Source organism: Heloderma suspectum, chromosome 4 (assembly GCF_057233095.1).
Source record: "Heloderma suspectum isolate Gila_16-S chromosome 4, 16-S_ref, whole genome shotgun sequence".
Classification (NCBI taxonomy): domain Eukaryota; kingdom Metazoa; phylum Chordata; class Lepidosauria; order Squamata; family Helodermatidae; genus Heloderma; species Heloderma suspectum.
Window position 1 is genome coordinate 88,364,645 of NC_139461.1, and position 17,509 is coordinate 88,382,153.

Consider the following 17,509-nt stretch of genomic DNA (forward strand, 5'->3'; position numbering starts at 1 on the left):
TAGGCCAAAACATCTGGAGGACTACAAGTTGTCTACCCCTACCCTATCCAGTACACAACCCCTCCACACATACACACACAGCACAACATAGCAGCCAAGGATGGACCACAACACCGGGCCCAGCCCCAGACAACAAAAGAAGGGCTGACATTTGTGGATGTAGTGTTTCTCCATTTGCCCCAGAGGGACTCAAGCCTCTGTGAACAGAACACTCCGAGCAAGCATGGTCAAAATATGCACAAGGTTGCAAGTGCCCTCAGATGCCTCTGCCACCTACCCTATCCCCTGCTGCCCAAAGGCTCTTCCAACGTACCTGGTGCAGGAGAAGGTTGGAGTGGCTCCAACTCCTCAGTAGAGCATCCTTGCTTGTCAAGGAGGGCACTGAGACCACAAGTCCCACCATCCTCAGTGATGCTATTCATTGGTGGAAACTGATATGAATAGCCTCTACTGAGGAGCTGGAGCTTCCCATTCTCCTGCCCCAGGGTTATTTGGGAGGGCTTTTGGGTGTGGCAGGCATAGGGGTAGGTAGCAGAAAGCACTCAAGGTCTTGGTCAAGCAAGTCTTTGCTTGACCCACATCTCCTTGTGAGCAACTGAACCTCGGACCTCGCTTTTATGAGCTACTCCTTTCAGTTACTTACAACACCCTTAGGGTTGGGATGTTCCAATGAAAAACAGTCTAGTTTACATGAATAAATACAGGCCATATTTCCTCTTCTTTGATGGAATGACTTGATATGCCTTATTAGGCATTGTTTTTCCAAATTGTAGTTAATGATTGAAATGTTGTGACTAGAGATCCAAGATCAAAGTAGGGCCCTTGATGTCCTATTGTTTTGTTCAGCTGAGAAAGGGAATGGGAAAACTGTCAATATTATGCTGTGTTAAAAAGCAGTAACTCAAGGGGTATATGGAATGTTGGCCATTTGCAAGCGTAAAGGTGGAAATGAAGAGATTGTTATCAAATTGGGCCATAGTTATTGACTGATCTGCAAAGGCGAAGGCCTGGATGGGCAACTAATCTGTGCCACTGTATCAGGTGAAACATTCTCTGCCTGCTATGTGGCATCAAAGAGATCGCCACCCCCAGGACTATCCCTTTGGGGGAGGTAGGCCTTCCCTTGTCACCCCCTCCTGGGCCACAAAACACTGGGTGGGTGAGGTGAGTTGGCCTCACAGGTAACCCTTATCCCCCCGATGGGCCACAAAACCCAGAGCGGGAGGCCTCAAGCATCACCTGTCACAAAAACAGTGCCCTTGAATGCTCACTATCCCTGTTCTCCTCCCATTGCCCATCCCTGACAGCCACAGGAGGTCAACATGCCTAATGCTTAGTCAAATCCCCCCCACACCTGTGCTGAATTAATTCCCTCAGGCCCCCTTGCAGATCAAACAAAAACAGGTCAATACCTATGATGGACAGGTGAACCCCATCCTTTCTGTAAAGCTCCCTCCTTGTCCATAAAATCTCAGGATGAGGGATACTCACATCCCTATGCAGACATAGCCCCATGGCTTTTTCCCAAATGACCTTCCTGAGGGGTCCTCTCCAAGGCCCGCTGATCTGAGCCGTTCTTCCATTCCACCCTGGGAAGCAAACTGGGCTGAAGGCAGTCCCACCACATGCCACATCCACCCAACACTTGACTGTTGGCACACTGGCAAAATCAAAGCTGCCACCACAGCTTGACGTGGAAGCCCTCTGGCCCACTACGCGTCTGCCCAACAACTGAATGCTGGCACACTGTCTACATTCAGGCTGGTTCAACAGCTTGACCCGGAAGCCCTCTGTCCAGCCCCACTATGCGTCTGCCCAACAACTGAATGCTGGCACACCAGCTGTGTCCATGCTGGCTTGACTTGGAAGCTCTCTGTCTGGCCCATTCTGCTTCTGCCCAGCAATGGAATGTTGGCACACTGGCTGAGTCAAAGCTGGCTCCACAGCTTGATCTGGAACCCCCCTGCCTAGCTCATAACATACTGCTGTGCCCATGTATGAGTACATGCACCAGTGTCCAACAGTCCAGCAATCTAAGGGAACAAAACTAACACGTGATGTTGAACACTAGATAACGATGCACCATTAGTGCCCTGGCTATGACTGCATGTAAAAATTAAGAGGCCTTGGAGTGCCAGCCATCTCCTCCTGAACCTTGTCAGGTTTGAACCAATAGAGATGGCTTAGGAAGCAGTCCAGGTATGGAAGGAATGCTAAGGCTCCAAGGTCTCCTGCCTCCCAGGTCACCTTCATGATCACCCAAATGAAGACTTCAATTAAGGGGAACCATCATGATGGGATGAACGGGAAATAAGGATGCTCTTACACCTGTACTCCACAGGTTGGTCCTGGGCTGACAGAGCCTGATATGTATGACCTGCTGAGAGAACTGAATATCTCAACTAAAAAGCCCAGTAAGATACCTTGTCCATGGCTACCACCACTAATTAGGAATGAGAGGCCCAAAGAAAACTGCTAATTTTGCAGCAGGGAATAAATTGCATCATAAAGGGATTTACACTGAGGGCTGTTCACCCCACAGACGTGGTGAAATAGGAGGGAACCATGGGCAACTTGAATAAAATCTGCAGGCTTTATCTGCACCTTCCAAACACTGCATGGTGCACTGACCCTAAACTCAGTGCTGTATGTCAATCCGTCTTCAGACTTGACCAGAAGACAAGTGCTACCAGCTCACCACCAATAGTCCCAGCCAGGAGTCCCACGCTCCAGGAATGGACACAGGACCATAATGGTAAACTACCAAAATGGCTACAACTGCTGCCGCTGAATGTCAGACCCAAAAGCCAAGGGCTCCATATCTACCCAGGTATATCTACCATATCTACCCAGGGCTCCATATCTACCCAGGGCTCCATAGGGCTACTGGGGCAAGTATATAATCCACTTCCTATTGAGCCTTCTTAGTATAATAAGCAGGTCCAGGCACAGAAAACTTGTAAACAAAGTCCCCAGCTGAGGCAGGATGCCATTGAATGAAGGGGTCAAAGGCCAATCCAATCCCTTTAAAGAAAGTTCTGTTGGAGAACACCAAGTAGCCCATGTGTGACACCATCTTGTGTCTCACCTGTCAGGGTGGACACTGAGCCCATAGAATCCCAGAGTAGTTCTGATTCTGAGGAAGAGCAGTCGCTCCTGGGAGAGGAGCGCGCTTCTCTTTCCCAGGGCCCACAGCTGATGGAGATTCCTCCCACCAGCATTCCTAGCTTAGATAGCAGTCCAGGGAGTGACCGAGCACAGATAGCAGACTTGGTGGACGCGTGACGCCGATGCAGAGAGCGGCGCCAGATGGAGGGCGTGGAAAGGAGGCGCAGTGCCCGGTTGGCGCGCAAACAACGGCTGCGCCCCGAGGATCCAAGGGAAAAGGGGAGGGACTCTCCCTAGTCCTTAAGTTCAGGGGTCTGCCAGTAATTCCCTTTCAAACGGGGACCAACTGTTCCAACTTAGGGCATAGGTACTGTGCTGCTCAGATCTAGTTACAAACGGTATAGTTGTTAAGTTGTAAAAGAAGAATAAAGCTTTGAAAGGAATCCCGTTGTCTGTGTCTGGACTTGGCTACTGGATTAGACTGAGAGAGGCCTCCAAGGAGCCCTTGACATCACCCTGTCCTGTTCACTATCCCCCAGCCTGTGTTATCCTTCAACTTCTATTCACAGAAATGGGGAGAGAAGTACATCTACCAACTCACCCCTCTGTAACTTCTCTGGTAGCTGACAGTAGATAGCACTGCATAGGTGGTAGTATTGACAGTTGGAATTGCATCTTTATTGACCTTAACATACGAGGTCACCCCGCCCTAAGGTTGAGTGGGATTGTGCCATTGGGCCAGGGCACCTATGCCCCTGCTATACCACTGCCCCATGTAATGTGCCCTGGTACAGCACAGGCCACCTCAGTCCCAGGTCATGCAAGCATGTGACCCTTCTCAACTCAATCCTGAGTTACTGTGGCAATGGCATAAATAGCCTGGCATGGTTCTGCCACTGCAGACACCTGGCAGATGGCTGGTGTACAGGGGGGAGAGTTGATCCTTCAGGTACTAACACTGAGGTTGACCCAGAACTAGGTAATATAAAACTATTAAAAAGTTTTAATAACACCAAGGTGTGCTGAGTCCTTAATGACTGACACAGAGGGCTACAAAGCGGGCACAGATATGGCTGACCCAGATACTATAACTAGTGACATGGTATGGCTTGATCCTTCAAGAGCTGCAGAAGGGATTGGGCCCAACCAGAGGCAGAGCCATGTTGGAAGAAGCTTCAATCACGTCCAAGTGTGCTGAGTCCAGAATTGCCAATGTTGAAGGCTCAACCAGTGTAGATGCCATTGACACAGATGCTTGATCTGATGACACAGGATGGCTTGATCCTTCGACAACTGCAGAAGGAGCTGGGCCCATAACCTGTGGTGGAGCCGTGCTAGAAGAAGCTTCAATTACATCCACATGCACTGAAACAGAAAGCAACAAACTCCTCTGGGTCTGTCTCAGAGGTTGTTTTGGCTGGAGCCTCCCACCATATTTGCAACAGGCAAAAGGACAGGCATAATCCCTTTGTCTTTCACTACTGCCTATCTCTTCCACACTGGAGGCATTCAAGATGAGGCTGGACAGCCATCTGTCAGGGATGCCTTGACTTGGATTCCTGCACTGAGCAGGGGCTTGGACCCCTGCTCTTTGCCGTGATAGGCTATGTAAGTATTTACTTAGACTATCATGGCAAAAGGCAGCCACGCAAATGGCGTAGTGACCGCCATTTGCGTGCCTGCCTTTTGCCATGATAGGCTACGTAAATACTTATGTAGCCTATCATGGCTTAATGCAAGGACGCAAATGGTGGCCGCTACGACGGCCACCATTTGCGGCCGCAGCAGCCCAGCAGCGGCCGGAGGTCTGGCTGCAGCCGGCCACGGCCAGTGGCTCCACAGCCTTGTCGTGGAGCAGAGCTGGCTGGGGAGGATTCTGGGGGGAGGGACGGATCACCTCCCCCTATTGCTGAAGCCGCAGAACAGATCAAGGTAAGGGATTCATACATCCCTAGCCAAAATTAAAGATAAATCCGGCTCACCCTCCTCCTCTTCGGAAGAATCATGCCTCCTCCAAGGCCATTTGGCCAGGGGGCGGGGTGCTTTGCACTTGCCCTTCTTGCTCCCCTTGCCCTTTCTTGGGGGGGGGCATCCTGTTAATATCAATGAGTGCCTTTGCCCCAAAAGAAAATTCACCCATCCCACAAGGGAACTGAAAATGCTGGGGAAGATGTTATCCCAGGAAGAATAACAGTGTTAGGCGGCTCCCTTCTACTGAAACAAACCCTCAGCCCATCTAGCACAGTACTGTCAACACTGACTGGAAGTGGCTCTCAGGGGTTTCAGGCAGGATTCTTTCCCTGCCTTACTTGGAGCGGGGATGGTGGAGAATTCTGCCACAGACCCCAATGAGGCTGGATTCTAAAGAATCCAGGCCCCAGGAGTCTGTGGTAGAATGGCACAACTCACCTCCACCTCCCTGAGGACCCATCTGGAGCCAGATCCTCCTCGTGGCGATCCTGCAGATCCGCTGGCCGGCTCCAGAGCGCCAGCGACACAGCCGCCATTGCCGTATCGCTGGCTGAGGGGGACTGTCTATGGACACAAATGGCATCCAGTACAGAACACCATTTACAGCTGTAAAGGTCTTAGATTAAGCTAAATGCAGCCGCAAATGGCTGCATTTAGCTTATACTGAGGGCTTTATGGCCACAAATGGCATCTCCTATGCCATTTGCATCTCCGCTTTTTCACGTGATAGGCTAGCCACCACTCTACTGGGCTGCCAGTTTCCACCCAACCACCCTGGAAAAAAGGCCCCAGAGCCCACTCTCCAAACCTTTGAGCCACCATGCCCGAGAACACCCGGCTCAGGCTGGGACTCGTCGCCTTCCTCCAAGGGGTGTGTGTGACCTGGAATGCCAAAGAGGCAGAAACGGCCTCAATGGAAGCAGCAGCTCCTATCCTGCGCACTGGCACACCAAAAAAGGCCCCAGCGGGTGGGTGTGCCACCTCTTATAACACACCAGGAGCCTTTACCAAAGCCTCTGCTGTGGCAGGATCTAGGCTGAAAAGCGGCCACCCAGCCCTTGCTGGGTGGATCAAGCCACAACTAACTGGCAGAATGCCTCTGCTGCTCAAAAGGCCAGCACACAGGCTGCCTCCATCACAGCCACAGCAAGATCTAGGCCAAAAAGCGGCCACCAAGCAAGGTGCAGCTCGCCGGATGAATACTTCCACCACTCAAAAGGCCAGCACACAGGCTGATGCCTCCTCTGAGGTGGCTGCAGCAGCTGCTCCCCATCACCAATGCCAAAGCTGCTCCTCATGGTTGGCAAAAAGACGCCGCCTCTTTCTCAGTTGCAGGAGCACGTGCTGCTCTCCATGCAGCCATGTTCCAAGGATCCGGCCCCATTGGGGCCCGTGGAGGAATGGAGAACTCACCTCTGGCTCCCCTCGGAATCTGTCCAGGTCGGGTCCCTCCCTGTGGTGATCCTGCAGAGCCGGCTGCCGGCTTCGCAATGCTGGCAATACGGCCAGCTGCAATTGCCATGCCGTATTGCTATGTTAAGTATCTGGACGCAAATGGCATATTAGGCGCCATTTACGGCCGTAAAGCTGGTAGATTAGCCTAAATGCAGCCGTAAGTGGATATGCATAATATTTGCGTAGCCTATCGCATGAAGAAAAAGCAGGGATGCAAATGGCGTATTGGGTGCCATTTGCAGCCGTAAAGCTGGTGGATTAGCCTAAATGCAGCCATAAATGGCTGCATTTAGGCTAATCCACCAGCTTTACGGCTGCAAATGGCACCCAATACGCCATTTGCGTCCGGATACTTAACATAGCGATACGGCACGGCAATGGCAGCTGGCCGTATCGCCAGCATTGTGGAGCCAGCGGTCGGCTCTGCAGGATCGTTGTGGAGTTGAGCCGGCCTCAACAGACTCTGAGGGGAGGGACGGATTGCCTCCCCCCCTGCGGATGCCCCTCCCGGACCTGGAGGTAAGGTGTCAGCCCACCCCTACTTCAAAGAGGTGTTGAGGGGCACCGGAGAGCTAAAAGCACATCACGGTCCCCTCCTACCTCAGGTGGCACCACAGGAGTCTACAAATGGTGGCCTCCCATGTCTCCTCACCCCACTGTCACCCACAACTAAATATTTAAGTATCTACGTAGCCTATCACGGCAAAAGCAGGGATGCAAAGGGCGGCTGCTATGCCATTTGCGTCCCTGCTCTGAGCCGTGATAGGCTACGTAGATACTTACATAGCCTATCACAGCTTGCCAGGGACGCAAAAGGTGGCCAGCGTAGCAGCCACCATTTGCGGCCGCAGCCCAGCAGCGGCTGGAGCCACCAGAGCTGCCGCTGCCGCTGCTGCCAGAGCTGCCGCTGCCGCCGCCAGGTAGGCTCCATTTAACGGGGCTTTCGTGGGGTGATGGGGTGGGTTGCTCCATTCTGCCACAGATTCTGAGGGGCCGAATTCCAGTGGGATCCATGGTGGAATTCTCTAACATCCCTAATCAGCACACAAGTTCACCGTTTAACATCCTGATCTCATACAGATTTCCTTGGAAGTAAGTCCTATGGATTTCAGTGGATTTTAGGATTTGGTTTATGATGTAAGACTCTATAAGATTTAATTTGATTAATATTATCCAGATTAATTACTTTCCAGTCTGCAGTAGACATCAAAAAAATAATCTCAAGGCCTATTGCCAATGACCAGGGCTGCATTTTTTGTTTTTATAGTAAGCAATTGCATTTGTCATGGTAAAGTACTGCATGTTTGATGTCCTTCGATGGAAAAAACAAAACAAAACAGACATCCTTAAATATAAAATATTTATTAATGTACCAAAGAAAAGTCTCTAGCTGGATTTCATGGCAGGTAGTGATGGAGGGGGAAAAAAAGATGGCCTTGCAGTGCTCACTTTTCTGGGAGAGTAGCAACTCTGCTTCTTAGTTCAAACCAAAGCACTGCAAACAGATTAGCATGATTTAAAAATCTACCTGCTTTCATTCATAATGAAACCGTGAATGCAACTTAACTTTAGAACAACAATAAAATGCAAGGTTCTGGTATGGAACAATAGAGCAGGGGTGCAGAATGCCAGGCTTGGGGGGCCAAATGCAGCCCTCTGGGGGTCCCAGTTTGGCCCTCCAGGATTCTCCAGATGGCCATGCCCCTTTCCCCTGTCCCCTTCCCCTTCCCCTGGCTGCTGATGGTTTAGTGGCTTTCGTGGTGTTTGTGCAGTTTTCTCCCCACCATTTTAAAAGGTTGAAATGCCTCTCCTAAGCCTTAGTTCCTAGCAGGAAGAGCCTTAAGCTGAAATGTGCTGGTATTTTTTTGGTATTTGAGCCCTGCGCCTTCTTTCTTTTGGTTCCATCTCTTTAGTATTGGCCCCACCCACCAGTAGGATGCAGGCCCCGAGAGTTCTCCATGAAATTCAGCCCTCAGGCTGAAAGAGGTTCAAGACCCCTGCAGCAGAGGAAGAGGGAGTAGCAAGCGGGAGATGCCCTGTACTCTCTATCTGAAATCTGGATTGAAGGGACTGTTCCCTCCCATTTAAGGGACTAAAACTGGTTTTAGAAACTGCATAGGGAACTTGGACTAGTCTGTTCTGCTTTAGGGAGGGCTTTTGTGATGTCAGCAGCGCAGCCATGACATCAATTGCCAACCTTCAGCTTAGATGACTTTGCATGCCTAGCAACCAACATACCTAAGGAAAGAGTCATGGAAGTCTGAAACACAGTTGTGATTGATGTCATGGCTGCCTACCAGTAGGGATGTCACAGACGTCCAGGAAGGGGGTGGAGTCCAGTGGACATCCTCCTGCTCAGCCCCCCGGTTGCCAGTCCACAGCCCCAATGCTTGCCCAACTTGGCGCATGCCGAGTCGGGCAAGCTTGGGGATCCCACTTACCCATGAGCTGCCATTTTGCAGAAAACTTTGGGTAAGTGTTTTACATAAATGGCCATTTTTTGCAAGATGGCAGCCATAAATAGCATCATTTAAGCAAAATCGCATTTACATCTGCAGTTTTGTGTAAATAGTTCTATTTACAGCTGTCATTTTGCGCAAAATGGCCATTTATGTGAAAAGCTTACCTGCGGTTTCCCCCCAAAAGGCAACTCATGGGTAAGAGGGATGCTGGGTGCTGCTTATCGGGTGCCCATGGACTGTACCATGGCTTGCACCATTGAGCAGGGTTGGCCAGCTGGCAGTGGTCTGGGTGAGTTTGGCCATCCCTCCCTACCAGTGATATTAGAAAGGCAAGGGTGTTTCCACCCAGAACATGGCTGTAGGTGATAAGGGAAAAAGGACAGGAGACAGGACTTCAGGAAAAAGCACAGATGAGCCAGTAGGCAGAAGTGAGGAATGCAAGGGATAGAGAGAAGGAGAAAGTTGGAGAAGAAGGAAAAGGAAGTGAGATGAAAGTGGCTGAGAATAGGGAAGGGAATTTGGGAATGGCACTCCATACCCACCCACACAGCAACCCAACTTTATGGCCACAGATTCATACATATTCCCACCACTGGATGGACATATCACTAGAATGGAAGTAGGCTTCAGTGGAATTCATTTTCATAATGCATATTTACGATCTAGATACTAGGCCAGATTAGCTGGGGGCAGGGGTCTTAACTCTGTTGACCAGCAATATAGGACATGTCGTCTTTGCTCATGTCAGTTTCACATATCCGTTCCTATCAAAAAAGCTTTTGGCAAGTGCAGAGAACTATGACATTGATCATTCAGGTCTCTCCTGCTCTTTGGTTCTAGCCTTTGGTTTCATAGCAAAATACATGATTTCGGTTTTATTTCAGATTTTATTTAAGTACATTTCAGCGTTTAGTAGGGTGGAAGAATGCTGAATGCACATTAAAGCCCTCATCCAGGTCTAGTTACCTTTGTCATTATTCAAAGATGTATGCAGCCAGTTCATGGCGACATAGAAGAGTATTATGATGCAAATACAGATCCAGCATTCTCTGCACACACTGACAGCTGCTTCTGAATTTCCTTTGCTGGATTTATATTATGATTATGATTATTAAAGTTCCTAGGTGCAGTACAAAAATTAAAAATAAAAAAGACCCTGCCTCCAGACATATAAACTCACCTTTTCTCAGGATATTGCCCTGCTTGATTCATCAGTGTGAGGATGCAAGGTTTATGGTTTAGGTTTGAGAGCTCTCATCTTGGTTGAAAGATCTGTATTTTCTTTTGGAGATTGTATTTCATTTTAAAATACCACCTCTATTTGGTATTTTAAAGTGAAAACTCAGAAGTGTGGTATTGAAAGGGACTTGAAGTTATGTAGCTTTTATTGTGCCATTTTCCATTGACCATTCAAGTCAGTCTGCAGATTTCTTGATTAAAATGAATACCATTTACATGTAAAGCAAATTACATTGCACAAGTTTGTAAAATGTGAGCTCATGTCACACAGTTGCTATGACTTTGAAGGTAGCCATATGCCACTGTCCTTCAGAACAACTAGGAAAACATTAAGAGGTATGGAGTTATTGGACATAGTGTATCCATACACTCTGCAGAGTATTTGCAGAATGGTAATATTATCCCCACTTCTTAAAAAACAACAAAAACAGGGTCAGCAATTCTCAAAGATTTTGTTTCTGTAGACCACTGAATGTGGCTGGGAGTCTTGATGGACCATTTAATGAACTTTTTGTTGTTGAGCAAATCAAAGCACATATTTTAATAAGATTTTTTTTCTCCAGTGCCAAAGCCAGTGTGGTGTAGTGGTTAGAGTGTTGGGCTGGGACTCAGTAGACCCGGGTTCTAGTCCTCACTTGGCCATGAAGCTCACTGCGTGACTTTGGGCCAGTCACTGACTCTCAGAGCAAGCTACCTCACAGGGTTGTTGTGACGATAAAATCAAGAGAAGGAGGACAATGTAAGCCACCTTGGGCGCCTTGCCAGAGGAAAAAAAATGGGATATAAATGTAATAAATAAACCAATATAAATCCAGAGGCCTGTAGTTTTATGAAAACCACAGGCCTTAGGCCAGGCTACTGAGAAGGCCCTTTAACTGGTAAATTTTAAGGGGGGAAATGTAGGCTGTACCACAGCCACATCACGCAAACCATGGGCTGTAAGCCAGTGCCTTGTTAGCCTGTTTGATAATCTGACCTGGTGAAAACAGCCTCAATCCATTCTTGGGGGGCGGAGAAATCAAAATTAAGTGCAGGACTAAATAGAGATATTCTCAACTGTTCTGTAATCTTTGTGTGGACCATCTGTATTGACCTCATGTACCACCAGTGGCCCATGGTCCACAGTTGAGGTGTTGAGACCTTCTGGATTAGAGCAAGAGATGGAAATGAGGTGAAAACTCTTATTAATATACTAGTAGCACAAAACACTCTTAAAAGAATAGCCCACAGGAGGAAAAATATTGGACCACAACTTTTTTGTTTTTGCAAAAAGTATCATTTAGAGCCTAAGTACCACTTGCCAATTTTCATTGCCAAGCGTATTTTTATGGCTGAGCTATAAACCTCTGAAAGGAAGGCTTTATTGTGGTAGTACTGACACAACCTTGACTGTAATGGTGTGAAAGTGACATTATAATGTCAGCTTTGTGATTGGCAAAAGAAGGACTGTTTTAAAGTTATTTTCCAGCTCAGAACAATGACTATCAGACAGTATATGGCTGTTAAATAAAATATAGCATCTTTCTTTTAGGGGTGTCACACAATGACACCACAATGGGAGTGTGTAAGCAGACAAATACCACAACTTAAGATATTGTGAACTTTAGTATTTAGTATCTCATAAGCTTTGGATGTCTTAGTGTTTTAGATGCTATTTACCCCTAAACACAGAAAAAAGAAAAGAAAAAAAAAAGCTGAGTGGTGAGTGTGAGAAGACAGAGGAAAACAACCAATTACATTGTAGTGCTAACAAATCTTATTTTCTTGAACAAGACGGTATATATTTCCTGATAAATGTCATTTTTAAAAAAATGACTTGTCTTAAAGTGTTGATTTAAAACACTGTTTTCTTGTTAGTAATGTCTCATGATAGACTTTAACTTCCTGTAGTGGATTCTGCAGCTAAGAATTAAATATTTGAAAAAGTGGCATGGAGGTTAGATTTTGCAAAGAAGGATTCAGAGAATCTAGGAGGCTCTGGGGAAATGGGAAAACATTTCATTTCCTGCCACATCTCAATTTCGTGAAAGTATTGATTTAAACCAATGTACAAGATAATTCACTACCCAGTTCAACAGGAAGAATATGTACATATAGACCATACATTAACCCAATGCACACTAACTATATCAATTTTACAGGTTAAATCCAACATTGTGCTGTTGTTTATTTGTTTAGGTGCTTCCAACTCTTTGTGACTTCATGGACCAGCCCACGTCACAGCTTCCTATCAGCCGTCGCCACCCCCAGCTCCCCCAAGGTCGAGTCCATCACCTCCAGAATATCATCCATGCATCTTGCCCTTGGTTGGCCCTTCTTCCTTTTGCCTTCCACTTTCCCTAGCATCAGCATCTTCTCCAGCGTATCCTGTCTTCTCATTATGTGGCCAAAGTACTTCAGTTTTGCCTTTAATATCATTCCCTCAAGTGAGCAGTCTGGCTTTAGTTACTGGAGTATAGACTGGTTTGATCTTCTTGCAGTCCAAGGTACTCTCAGAATTTTCCTCCAACACTACAGTTCAAAAGCATCTATCTTCCTTCGCTCAGCCTTCCTTATGGTCCAACTCTCGCAGCCATAGGTTACTACGGGGAATACCAGTGCTTTAACTATGCGGACCTTTGTTGTCAGTGTGATGTCTCTGCTCTTAACTATTTTATCAAGTTTTGTCATTGCTCTCCTCCCAAGAAGTAAATGTCTTCTGATTTCCTGGCTGCAGTCAGCGTCTGCAGTAACCTTTGTGCCTGGAAATACAAAGTCTGTCACTGCCTTCATGTTTTCTCCCTCTATTTGCCAGTTATCAATCAACTCAAGCTGGTTGCTATAATCTTGGGTTTTTTTTGAGGTTTAACTGCAACTCAGCTTTTGCACTTTCTTCTTTCACCTTCATCATAAGGTGATGAAGCTCCTCCTTGCTTTCAGCCATCAAAGTGGTAATATCTGCATAGCTGAGATTGTTAATGTTTCTTCCAGATATTTTAACTCCAGCCTTGGATTCATTTAGCCCAGCACATCGCATGATGTGTTCTGCGTACAGGTTGAATAGGTAGGGTGAGAGTATACAACCTTGCCATACTCCTTTCCCAATCTTAAACCAGTCCGTTGATCCATGGTCTGTTCTTACCGTTACTACTTGGTCGTTATACAGATTCCTCAGGAGGCAGACAAGATGATTTGGTATCCCCATACCACCAAGAACTTGCCACAGTTTGTTATGATCCACATAGTCAAAGGCTTTAGAATAGTCAATAAAACAGAAATAGATGTTTTTCTGAAACTCCCTGGCTTTCTCCATTATCCAGCAGATATTGGCAATTTGGTCTCTAGTTCCTCTGCTGTTTCTAAACCCAGCTTGTACATCTGGCAATTCTCATTCCATGAATGGCTGGAATCTACCTTGCAAGATCTTGAGCATTACTTACCTTATTGGCATGTGAAATAAGTGCCACTGTTCAATAATCTGAACATTCTTTGGTGCTTCCGTTTTTTGGTATGGGGATATAAGTTGATTTTTTCCAATCTGTTGGCCATTCTTGTGTTTTCCAAATTTGCTGGTATATGACATGCATCACCTTGACAGCATCGTCTTGCAAGATTTGAAACAATTCAGCTGGGATACCATCGTCTCCTGCTGCCTTGTTATTAGCAATGCTTCTTAAGGCCCATTCAACCTCACTCTTCAGGATGTCTGGCTGTAACTCACTGACCACACTGTCAAATCTATCCCCAATATTATTATCCTTCCTATACAGATCTTCTGTATATTCTTGCCACCTTTTCTTGATCTCTTCTGCTTCTGTTAGGTCCTTGCCATCTTTGTTTTTGATGATACCCATTTTTGCCTGGAATTCACCTCCGATGTTTCTATTTTTCTGGAAGAGGTCTCTTGTCCTTCCTATTCTATTATCTTCTTCCACTTCTGCACATTGCTTGTTTAAAAATAATTCCTTATCTCTTCTGGCTAACCTCTGGAATTTGGCATTTAATTGGGCATATCTCCCCCTATCACTGTTGCCTTTTGCTTTCCTTCTTTCTTGGGCTACTTCCAGTGTCTCAGCAGACAGCCATCTTGCCTTCTTGGTTTTCTTTTTCTTTTGAGACATTTTTTTGTTGCTGCCTCCTGAACAATGTTGCGAACTTCTGTCCATAGTTCTTCTGGGACGCTATCTACTAAATCTAGTCCCTTAAATCTATTCTTCACCTCCACTGCATATTCATGAGGAATATTAGTGAGCTCATATCTAACTGCTCTGTGGGTCTTCCCTATTCTCTTTAGTCTGATTCTAAATTGTGCAATAAGAAGTTTGTGATCTGAAGTACAGTCAGCTCCAGGTCTTGTTTTTGCCGACTGTATAGATGTCTGCCACCTTTGGCTACAAAGGATATAGTCAATCTGATTTCGGTGTCGACCATCTGGTGAAGCCCATGTATAAAGTCGTCTCTTAGGTTGTTGGAAGAGAGTGTTTCTTATGCACAGTGAGTTGTCTTGACAAAATTCTATCAGCCTGTGTCCCACTTCATTTTGTTCTCCCAGACCATGCTTGCCTGTAATTCCAGGTGTCATTTGACTACCCACCTTAGCATTCCAGTCTCCTGTAATGAAAATAACATCTCTTTTTGGCATATTATCCAGTAGGTGCTGCAGATCCTCATAGAACTGATCTACTTCTGCTTCTTCAGCATCTGTGGTTGGGGCGTATATTTGGATCACTGTGATGTTAAATGGCTTACCCTGAATTTGAATTGAGATAATTCTATCATTTTTTGGATTGTATCCAAGCACTGCTTTAGCCACTTTATTATTAATTATGAAGGCTACCCCATTTCTTCTGTGGTCCTCTTGTCCACAGTAGTAGATCTGGTGGTCATCTGATGAGAAGTGGCCCATTCCAGTCCATTTCAGTTCACTGACACCCAAAATGTCTATATTTAGTCTTGACATCTCCCCAATAACCACATTCAATTTGCCCTGGCTCGTAGATCTTACATTCCAGGTTCCTATGGTGTGTTGAACTTTAGAACATTGGATTTGTCGTTTACCACCAGCACCGTCGGCCGCTAGCCATCCTTTCAACTTTGAGGTAGCTGCGTCATCACATCTGGGGCTAGTTGAACTTATCCTCTGTTCCTCTCCAGTAGCATTTTGACCATCTTCCGACCTGGGAGTCCCATCTTTCAATGGTATACGACATATCTCTGTTTCATTTACTGACTGTACTGGTCCATTTAGTTTTCACAGCAAGAATACTGGGGTGGGTTGCCGTTTCCTTCCCCAGGGATTGTATTTAGTCTGACCTCTCTGCCATGACCTTCCCATCTTGGGTGTCCCTTCATGGTTTAGCTCATGGCGTCATTGAGGTGCTCAAGCTCCAGCACCATGACAAGGTAACCATCTCCTTTGCTGGAGAACATTGTGCTAGCCTAGTGGACATTGCTACAATGGCGGGACTTTCTCCCTCACTCCTCCCCTTCTGCTGCCTTCCATGCCACCTGAAAATCTGCTCTGGAGGGTTTCCCAGCCCTGTGGAGGAGATTTCAAAGGTGCATGGGAGAATATGCAGGGGGAAAGGAGGGATAATTGTCCCTCACTTGGTTCCACTGATGGAACTGCTTTCACCACCAGAATAACACAATTAGATCCAATCCTATATGATTAGGTGTTTACTGTTTTATATGCAGAGACTGCACCATGTTCTCCTGGTAAATGTGTGACCTTAATGTTTGGTGACAAGCAGAAATCGACGCTTTGTATGTCACCACCATAGGCTATGCTGCATGGTGGGGGCATTGCCCAACCTTGTCTTTCAATAGCCAGAAATATCACCCAATCATCGAAGATATGGAGCAAGTTATATCTGGGGTGGGGCAGGGGTGGTGGTGGTGGCAGAGGCAAATGACAATCTTACCCTTTCACCACTGATAGAACACCACTGAGGGTCTTGGATGGCAGCAAATGGGATTGCAGCTCCTTAGAGCACAATGCTATGCATGTTTAGATAGAAAAATGTCATACAGCTCCCAGCATTCTCCAGCTAGCCATGCTGGCTAGGGAATGCTGAGAACTGTCAGACTTTTTTCTGTCTAAACATACAGAGGATTGCACCCCTAAACATTTAAATGAATACTTGCAATTTTCCTGAGAAAAAAGCAAAAACAATAAAATCAAAATCCTGCAATGTTCATGCGACACAGAGGGATTATTCACACAGAGCTTTTATCATGCTATTGAGATTGGTTACTCATGGAAGTTTGCGGGTCCTTTAGATGACATCCAGGGCATCTCCTGCGCTAGATGACTTTTATTCCATTTTTTAAAAGATCGTAGACAATGAGCTATCAAATTACAGCGTCTGAGTTCCACTTGAATTCCCTGTGAAAAGAGGAAAACCTGCAATAAGAGGAGCTAGACCACAGTGCCACCTAGCAGCTGTATAATGAAATATATGGAAGGCTCGGATAAGGGGGGAAAGGAGGGGGGAAAGGCAGGGAAGGAAGCACATGTAGAAGGAGTCCATCGTGATCCTGGATTTAAAAGGGAGCAGAAAGCCCCATTTTAAATGCGGGATTTTAGGCTGGTGTAGAGATGCTCAGAGTTTGCCCCAGCAGCTAGCTGACTGTTCCTTGCTTCCTCCAGATATAGTTCTTTTCAAGTGCTGTCACTGGACCATGCTGAATGGCTGGTTGTTCACAATCACATGCAAAAGGGTAGTTTGTGCTGCCAGGTAGCTCCACAAGCGCTGCACAGTCCAAGCAGGGCCATATGCAAAGTGCTCATCTGCATCCATAGTAGCTAAAAGTGAAATGAATGAGATTAGCAAACCGATCCTGAATGCTTTTATTGGCATTATCTCTTGGCTTTTGGGAAGTATTAAGCTTGTGCATTCAAACATTCTCTCATAAAAAAAAGATTAACGTGCTCTGTGAGTTTTGGTATTTCCAGTTTCATAAACGGAAAAGCTGGATCATTCTGGTTAATATTTCCTTTAGGATGTCTAGCATTTCGTTTCTAAACCCTTTGCTGCGCACTGTGGATGCTAGTGACGTTAGTGTATTAGAAGAAATGCTGTGGTGATATTTTCTGGCTATGCTGTATTTGGCTATTCACACGTGAGGGTGTGTGTAAGAGAAATGTCCTCAAGGATTGAAGCATTTTCAAAGGTCAGGCCTTTGATGTGGTGTGGTTGCTGACCTTCACTTTTTCAGAAGAGGTGGCCAAGGGTGTGTGTGTGTGTGTGTGTGTGTGTTTAAAACTTTCTCTTAAAAGCACAGTGACTACT